This window comes from Neltuma alba, unplaced genomic scaffold (assembly GCF_004799145.2).
Source record: "Neltuma alba isolate B1F8T4 unplaced genomic scaffold, ASM479914v2 tig00012465_pilon, whole genome shotgun sequence".
Taxonomy (NCBI): domain Eukaryota; kingdom Viridiplantae; phylum Streptophyta; class Magnoliopsida; order Fabales; family Fabaceae; genus Neltuma; species Neltuma alba.
The window spans coordinates 326312-336484 of NW_021636941.1; the positions used below are offsets into that span (position 1 = coordinate 326312).

At 35.5% G+C, this 10173-nt stretch overlaps 1 pseudogene; it reads left to right on the forward strand.

Annotated features, from left to right (window-relative positions):
- Nucleotides 1–1039: 1039 nt before the first annotated feature.
- On the forward strand, nucleotides 1040–9300 carry LOC114727351 (pyridoxal kinase-like; annotated as a pseudogene).
- Nucleotides 9301–10173: the final 873 nt, after the last annotated feature.

The following is a 10173-nucleotide window of genomic DNA, read 5'->3' on the forward strand; positions in this document are numbered from 1 at the left end:
TTTATATTATATGTTTATAATATGATAATTGTCAGAGAAAAATTAAAATTAAAATTATAAAAATAACAATAGTTATTTTTTAAAGAATAATAAATTTATTTTTTAAAAATGATTTTATTATTCAAAAAATAATTTTTTTAATATTAAAAACTAATTGACTGGATTTTAAAAAAAAAAAGAACTCACATCATGCATTCTCTCTCATCCCTGACTCGTGGGCCTCACTTATCAAAATGTCTGGTGGAGAAGCTTTTTTTAACCAGCAGCAACGAAGAAACTAAAAACAGGAGCTTTTGAGAAAAAGTTCGTTTTTAGTATAAGTCTATCTTCACGGCGAATCCAAACATTTTTTTTAAATGAAAAAGTTATTTTTTTCAGTTTTTTCCAGCGGAAAAGTCAATTTAGAGGCTTTTATCGTGATCCCAAACACACGTCTATCATTCACCAGCAGGAAAAAAGATCTCGTTTCATTATAAGGATGTGGGAATTCCCAATCTCCAAACTCAGGTTCCCCTTTTACCGACCAAAAGTATTTGTACCCTCGTCTTCCTCCTCCTTTTTTTTTTTTGAAGTAAACTTGTTTAAAAAATCCACCATTAAAAATTTATTGTCCTTTCACCAAAAAAAAAGTTTATTGTCCACAGATAAATAAGAACCTAGATAGTTGTAACTATTTTTTAATTATGTACATCACATCTGTAGCTATATAAATGAAACATATAAAATTAAAGGCAAGTTATACATAATTAAAAAAGAGTTAGAAAATAGATTAAAAGGGTGTTTGGATATCTTGAAAAGTACTTCTTAGAAGTATTTTTTACAAATCTAGATAAACTTCTCCATATATTTACTTCGTAGACTGTAAAATCACTTCTGAAATCATGATTTGGTTTCTATTCAAATACCCCTAAAGTTTGACGTCAGCATTAAAATTCCTTCCCAAAGTACCACAAGTTTTGTATCGGAAGATTTTTCAGATTTCCCCTCCCATTTTCCCAAGATCATAGATTCCTCCTTCCATCTCAGTCCTTTCCGTCCCATTTAATAAGCTTCATGGGCAACGATAAAGTCTCTGGGGCGAAGCGAGAGGGACTAGTTGGGTATGGCCCCATAATTCTTTAATTTTTGCTTGCATCAATTCCTCAGAAATTTATATTATAAACTTTGTATTATGCGTGTTTTCTTAATCTCGAGCTTAGTTTTTTAATCTTAGATTCCCCCCTTGCTGACCTTATCTTTTTGTTCTCACTCAAAATCTCAAACCTGCGATGTTGGTCATACAAGAAACCCTGTAATCCACCCATTAGGTACCCTGAAATCCACGCTGCTGATTACGCTGGCGGCTGAAATTGATGGCATTAATTATTATTAACTATTACTTTAATTAATTTCTTAGTTCTTAATAATTTTTTCAGAGCTGGAATCAAGCGTACACCACGGTGCTCGTTTAATGTTGACGCAGTCTCTGTTCAGAAGCCGACCCTGGTTCAATTATCCCCGAGAAACTCTCATTTTCCGGTGAGGAACTATCACTTGTGATTTATATTTTTCCTGCCCTGTTTTTCACCTGTTGCTTGGTTCAAAATCGCATTGGAAAGAGCTTGAGCTAGATATGCGAAATGCAATTTGCTTTTTTTTTTTTTTTAATTAACTCTTAGCTTTTGTTCTCGTTTATTTCAATCCTGTAGTTTCATTGTTCGAAATTTAAGGGCGAAGAGTTCCAGAAATTCAGACATGGCGCCACCGGTTCTTTCTCTTTCAAGGGCGAAGAATTCCAGAAATTCAGACATGGCGCCGCCGGTTCTTTCTCTTGCTCTTCCGTCGGAGACTGGTCGAGTTCTCAGCATTCAGTCACACACTGTGCAGGTTTTTATTGTCCCATTTCAAATAAGGCCTCCTAATACTTTATGAACATGATATACAGGATTGCTTAATTAATATACATCAAATGTGTTTGTAAGACATTGCCAAGAGTTGGATCCTGAGTTGTTCTTGCCAGGCGAAAAAGGTGATAAAGCATCAAAGGGCACTCCTTTGGTAATTAATTTGGTTGAATGAAAAATTATTGATGTTAATGAGTTTTTCAACGTTGTTAGATCATGCTGCCTCTTAATAAACAGTAGAATTCATCATATCGGTTTTCGATTGCTATTTCTAGTTTCCTCTTGGCGTAATTCTGCATGTAGGATGCATGCTCCGCACTAAAGAATTACCTTGACAACGTAGCCCCTTGCTATTCTTCTTAGGGTTATGTCGGAAATAAGTCAGCTGTCTTTCCGCTACAACTTTTGGGCTATGATGTGGATCCAATTAACTCTGTGCAGTTTTCGAATCACACAGGCAAGCTGCTTCTATTTCTTCATTCAGTCTCTGGACTCTGACTCTTTGAGACCTGATTTGTGGTGCGATGACATTTGTCAATCTGAATAAGTTCAGACGTGTTATGATTTTTAGTAACAGTGAACTAGACTTGAGGACCATGCAGGGTATCCAACCTTTAAGGGTCAAGTTTTGAATGGAGAGCAACTCTGGGATATTATACAAGGCCTTGAAGCAAATGAATTATTGTTCTACACTCACTTATTGACCGGTATGTCAAAAAGTGTCCTATATGTTTTATTAATACTGAACTGTATTCCACTCTTCTCACCTCTGGTGAAATTTAAATCAGCATTATGGCAACAGATGTTAAGAACATCACAATATATAAAAGCAATTGGCTAGATCACTACGCTGCGCTATGCCTTATTCTAAATTCCTAAACCAACAACCAATGGTTCCAGCAAATCCAGTTTCAAGCTTTAGACATGATTGTGAGACCGTATTATCCATGAGGGAATTGAGGACCGTTGAATTAATAAAGGAGGTAGGTTGCATATTTTCCTTGGACGGTGGTATTTCTAACCATGGATGAGTTACCTGACATCTTGCTGGTAGCTTTTTATGAAATGCTTCTGGTGCAGCCACCTGTCATAGAGATGAGGATGTAGTACGTCTAGCATTAGACTTGTCAAGGGAGTCAATGATTGGATCTGTTTAGGTCGTGTGATTTCTACTCGTGATATTTTCTGTTGGTGACAGTGGATGGAGGCCACTTTATTTTAAATTTATTTAAATGTTTAGCTTAATATGAAAGCCTCTCTGCAGGTGTATGATCCCTTCTTGTTGGTTTTTTTTTTTTTTTTTTTCTGGACTGTTGAGTAATGTGGAATGTGGGCCCTATTTCTTGCTTTGGGTGTAAATGGAGTGATGCCTGCTGCTATCTTGGTAGTAGATAATGGGGTGACATTTTGCTGGTTCCTCGTTGCTTTCATGATATATTGGGATAGAATGGGAAGGTCTTAAGGTGGAATGATCCTCTTGCTGAGACCTGTGATGTTGTCATGATGACTTTTGGTGGTAGCTTCCATTATTTTTTTCTATTGGTGCAGTAATTCATACATGTAGATGTTATCTTCTTTTTCTTCCCAATGCAACCTTGAATTTTATTGATATACATCAAGATAATTCGAATTGTGCTGGATTATTCTGCAAAAGTCTACCCCTACCAATTTTATGTATTTTCAGGTTATATTGGTTCAGCTTCTTTCCTGAACACTATATTGGAAGTTGTCAGCAAGCTTCGTACAGTAAACCCTGAACTTACATACGGTAAGATTTCTGAAATTACTAAAGCGCAAGGGTAATCATCACTTCATTACCGTTTGAGGCTCAACCTTGCTCTGAATCAATGTTAATTTATCCTGAGTCCCGATGTTTCAAAACTCAAATTAAACCAGGGGGACTAGTAGAACTGCGCAAATCAAACCATCAATTGTTGGTTTGGTTCCATTTCAACCTTAGTGCATCATCATTGTGTGAGTCAATAAATCTGAGCATGGGATAAATACACAAAAAATACTTCATACTTGTGGTCTTCAGAAAAATCTGCACCAACGATTTGCATGCATGGTGTATCAACGATTTGTAATTCTTAATCCATATAATTGTTCTTCAGCATCCCTCTCTCGCATTATTAGTTTCTGACATTCTTATGCTTTTGTAACTCTTACCAGCTGCATTATAACAGTGTACATAAATTCTCTTTGTTCGCCTCTGCTTTCAAACTACAAGACCTAACATTTTATATTCTAAAGCATCAATTAAGATTATTTAATTTGAACACAGGCGCATGTCGCTTTAGCTAAAAACAAACTATTAAGATTTGGAGGGGGCTGACATTGCAAATTATTAACGATTTAATGTATAATAATATTCTTTTACTAAACTGTGGTGCCACCCGAGTTACACCCCCTGTGTGAAAGATGATAAAGAGTCTGTATGCTTTTTTGTCTGAGAAACTCGGGTTCATTGTTAAGTTCAAACCATCTTTTGATTGGTGTAAACTCTAAATCTTACAAAAATTGAGTGGTATTGAAATAAGACACTGGACTAAAATAGAATAGGATGATGTAAAACTACTATCATAGCCAACCAATAAAGGACCATGCCTTTATCAATGGATAAAAAGGCTCAAGAAAATCACGTTCAGAGAACTATCTTCGTTTAGATCTCCAAATGCTTGAATTTGACTCTATAGCTCTGTCTAACAAATAATTATAAAAAGGAAAATGACCATGCCTTTTTGTAGTCACCTAATAATTCATGCCTTTACAGTCTTCAATTCTTCGTCGGAGCTTCACTTTATCTTAGTTCTCCTGGGGAAGTATTGTTTGCATATCTGTATCTTTTCTAAAGTTTGTATTTTCTTGTCAGTATGTGATCCGGTGATGGGTGATGAAGGAAGCTTTACATACCTCAAGAACTGGTATCAATTTATCGTGAGAAGGTAAGAATGATCCGCAAAATTTTGCTGGAGGTGCATTCCAGCAGTATATACATTATTAAGAGTTAGATTAGATTTTGTCACTTCCTTGGCTGAATCGTGTAGACCCAAGTCACTAATAATTGAAATTCAGCTTTTAACGCATGTTTCTCTGTCCTATGTATGAGATGGTATTAGCAAAATTTACTTTTATATGGTCCATTCTCTTCCCCCCAAATAAAAGGGAATATATATTGACTATGCAGTTATACATGTCTTGGTGTAATCACCCATAACATGTCATCATCCTCCATCTTGAGACTGGAAGGGGGTGGATGATATGTGGTCCATTCTTATCGTAGAATTTCGTTGCTTGTTTTAGCATCTGAGTGACTCAAATTTTGTTAGGTTGTTCCAGTAGCTTCGATGTTGACTCCCAATCAATTTGAAGCTGAACTGTTGACAGGGTTCAGGTAATCATATAACAACTGAGATTGGCTAAATTTCCCCCCAGTTTTATGTGTTCTTTATTTTCTGTCTCTTCTAAGTTCTGATATATTGCGTGGCTGGTACTTGGTAGCATAGCGCTATGCTTTGCCTGTTATATTGTTCAGTATATAATACTGAACGTAAAAGAATATTCAATAGGACTTTGAAGTTTTGCGGTGGATTTGGAATATACTGTCGATTATCTTCAGTGAGCATCAAGTTTGCCGGCTTGTCTTGGAGCAGGGGTTAGCTATGAAGTTTGGAGACATTGACATTGGAGATAAACCTTGAAAAATGTTCCAAAGAACAATGAGAAAATGAAGGTTATAAGCATGTGGCAATCCTAAACAAGTAGTTTAATCGAGTTTGGAGAGAGTGTATACAAAAAATAAACGTGATATTAATACTGCCATGAGATTGTGATAGATGTTTGTAACTCTGACAGGAGAGAGAAAGAGGGAAGGGAGGGAGTTGAGAGATAATTGAGAGAAACAGGAAGGAATTGAGAGAGAAACGGGGGAAACAGAGTCTGAGTAATGCGCACTGAATTATTCACATCATAATTTGAATACAACCTAAGTGTATACTCTATATATGGGTTCAATACCTTTCAACTACTCTTATGGTCATTTTCCTAATTAACTTCATAACTCCTATTCCCGTCACCTACGTGATTACAATTATACAAATTTTTGAGACTAAGGAACAAAAATTGTTGGACCCAAGTTCACGAGTACATGCCCAGGCATTGGAAAAAATGAAGATTGTGACCTAAGGCATTTGAAACTCAAAGAACACGAGCCTAGTGAAATAGAATTGGGTGGACATTTGAAGAGTAGACTTATTAAAGAAAATTATGGCCTGCTCAATAGAAGTTCCAAATCCAAGGATTGGACAATGAAGGACCACACCCAGATGTTAAGGCAACTGATAACTGCATTCAGGAGAAAGGGGAAAAGAAGAAGAGTGAGCCAAGTCCAGTTACATTTGATGAGATGAATGAGTCCAAGTATAAGTCTATTTTGGATGTTGAGTTGATGGTGGTGATTGATTAAGTCCCAAAAAAAAAGAAAAAAGAAAAAAGGAGCATAAGGTTCCTTTTTTTTTTTTTTTTGGTAGGTGAAGGAGCATAAGTTTCTTTGGCATGAACTCCTTGTTGGCTTGAGGATTTTCTTTTAATTAATTTATTTTTTTATTTCTTAGGGAGTGCACTATGGGGATTGACGAAGTGACTGGAAATCTCATGAGCTAATTTTTATTTAGTTTTCTTATCAACGTTATCTTGTTCTTTTTTTTTTTTTTGGGTTTTATTTCCAAATTATGTAATTTTTTGAAAAATAAAAATGTTAACAAGTGATTGAAACAAATTTCCGTAGACTAATTTAAGTTCTTCAATATTGTTTATGTTTTACTTCCACACCATAATGCTACTTCACAATATTTTGCTGTTTGCTATCTAAGCGCTTGCAATTTTAACAGGATTCAGTCTGAAGAAGATGGCCGGAAAGCCTGTAACCTTCTTCATGAGGCTGGACCTTCAAAGGTTTGCATTTGTGCTTGCACCTTGGAAGCCTATGTTCATTTTTTTACTCTCTCTCTCTCTCTCCACACACACACGCACGCACACACGGACACACCCACACTGAAATCTTTTCTGTTCTCGAATGTTTTCTTTTCCTTTGGAAATGGACTTCTGATCTTGATTCATGCTTTCTGAATTGTCTATCTGAAAGGTGCTTCTCTCTCTAAATCCTATAAAACTTCTCATGTGGTCATCCATTGTAACCAATCAGCTGCAAATGTCTCATGCTTTTTGCTACTCCTCCGGTCTTAAATGTAAGACCCTTATACTAGTGTATATAAGGATCTTATATTTAGGACTGGAGGAGTATAATGCATCACACACTGGAATCTAAGCTGCGTGCTTAGGGGGAACGAATTTCACTTATTGAAATACCACATGCAGTGTAGCAATCTAAGCTATATCTGTTTCAGTTCACTTATTTGTGTAATAAAATTCCATCTTAATGCTCCCCACAACGGACAAATCCATGGCTCAAATCTCTGTTACACGTGTTAATTATCGGGCAGTAGAAACTGAACATGCAGTGAAACTGAACTCTCTCGAGATAATGTTGGGTTCTTGCATTTCACTGTAGTATAATGTCAATAACTTGTCTTTACTTAACATCACATGTAACTTGCGTACAATGGATGTCAATACAAGTTCTGTTGCCTTCCAGGTTGTAATTACTAGCATAAGTATAGATGGCAGTCTCTTCCTAATAGGCAGCTATCAAAAAGAAAAGGTAGGTATATCTCATGTACGATTCCATTCAATTTTCAATTTCTGATATTTGAGCGGTTATGTTTATTTGAAGTGTTTACTTTTCATAATTACCCTGCATAATATAGTTGCTTGTATCTTGACAGTCATAAACAATCTTTTTCCACAACTTTTTCGTACATTTTATATTTTATATGCTATACTTTCGATTTCTAAAATCCTATCTGCCTTCCATTTGACAATGGCTTATGATTGCATTACCTTTATGTGGCAGGGACAGCCTCCCAAACAATTTAAGATCGTGATCCCAAAATTCCAGCTTATTTCACAGTATGAATACTTCATTGCTGTAAATTTATCGTTGAATCTGTGCTGAAATCCATCAGATTGTTTTTCACAATGCAATGCTATAATTGTTTTTTCGTAAAGGAAAGTGAATGTCACTGTTCATTCAACCACGGATGATTTTTAGTTGAACTGGTCCATAGTTGAGTGCTGTATGACGTATGGATCTACAATTATCTATTTTTCCCCATTATTTTCAGAGTTCAGGCTCCAATTTATTAGCTTGACAGTCCTAATAATGAGATTTTTCTGTTGTTCCCATGAAATCAGAATTGACAAAGATTTTTTAAGAGGCCTTTACCACCATCATTTGTAAATTTATGACTGGGCCATCGATCCCTTCAGGGGCATCTGATAAAATTGGGATGACTTGTTTACCGCAGATTTCTCTTTCATCACTGCCTGTCTGCTGCACCGAATGGAAATACAAATAATGCAATTAGAACTGACAAGTTAATGCTTCCAAAAAAAAGGGGGCAATTTCAATGAACTTATTTGATTGTTCTTACAAAAAATTAAAGAAAGAGAGGATTGCAACGTCATTTGAGGATTTCTTGACATCACCTGTTTGTTCAGAAATTTATATGATAGTTTTCCTAAAATCTTATTCTCTTTAGAGTTTCATCCATACATAGAATTACTGGAGCTTACTTTTTCCTTTTTTTGTTATGCTTTTTTATTCTCGTAGGGAACAGGGGATCTCATGACTGCTCTTCTTCTTGGTTGGAGCAATGTACTGCTCATTCTTATTTATCTTATGGCTTTAATTGTATTCTTTATTGCCTAGTAATTCCATAATATTCATAGAAAATCTCTTTCTGCGTTCTAGAAATATCCGGATAATCTTGAGAAGGCTGCAGAACTTGCGGTATCAAGCCTGCAGGTATTTGTTTTTATTTCTCAATATTATGATTCATTTTATTCATCCCTCGCAATATTGCGGAGCGTTGCCTCAGAAATGGGGAGTCCTTCATCATTTGAGATTTTTCATTTTTCTCTGATTCTAGATTCTCTGTCCTGCAATGCCATGAAATTCGGTTTCTTGATTTCAAAACTTCTGAATGATGGGTGATTAATATTTTTGTGCCACCAAATCATGCAGGCACTTTTGCAGAGGACAGTCAATGATTACCGAAGAGCTGGACATAATCCTCAGTTAACCAGCTTAGAGATCAGATTAATTCAAAGCCAGGATGATATTCGTAGCCCCCAAGTCCTATTTAAAGCTGAAATATACAATTAAATTGGTGATATGACCGCCTACGATATGTGATCTTTGCTTTCTCGTTATAATATTCAAGTGCTTCCAGAACTCCAAGCTGTACGGTATAATGAAAAGGAAAGATGGTTTATTCATATTTGTTCATCAGACACAGAAAATAATTTGTGATATGTTTAGCAACAAAGGCCTACAAAAAGTAGACTTTACTTTGCTAGGGTGACAATGATAGAATAACTGCTGATATGATTGGCAAGAATTAAGTTATTATACATAATGATTATTTACAAAAAGATGGGAATCGACAAAGGAATTAATAATAGAATTTAAATTTGGTGGTTTAAATGAAGAAAAGTTATGAGTTATTTATGACTAGAAAGTACTTAATAAAGTGAAAAGAAAGTTTTATCGCATTGTTACAAGACCAATAATGCGATATGGAAATGAATGTTAGGTTTTAAAGGGATACCATGGGTATAAAGTGGGATAACTGAGATGAGAATGTTTAGATAGATGTATGGTCATACAAGAAAAGATGGGATTGGAAATGAACATACAAGCCAAAAAGTTGGAGTGACTTATTTAGAAGAAAATGGTAGAAATTTTTTTGAAATGGTTTGATCACGATTAAAGACTCTTTGGATTTGTGGATGAGGAGGGTTGATTAAATTGAGTGAGATATTTTGATCAACAATTTTCTTAAGATTTGGTCTTTTGTAGAGCTTAATGGTATCAAACAATTTATGGAACTGACTCTACCTAACAGGATAAGGTTTTATTGTTATTGTATATAATGATCAGTGTGGATCCTCTTTTGAATAGGAGAGAATCTAAAAAATTCTAATGCCAATGTTTGAATCTTCTCTTGGACATCAAGGTGGGTCATGGGCATAGAATTTGGATCTTGGCTTGATCCCTTTTTACCACCTCTCTTCCTTCTCGTTCAAAAACCCTTCCATATGAGTTAGCAGATGTCAATAACAAAGCATAGAAACTGAATGTTTTCTCGATCTAGATGGTAAGCCGCAC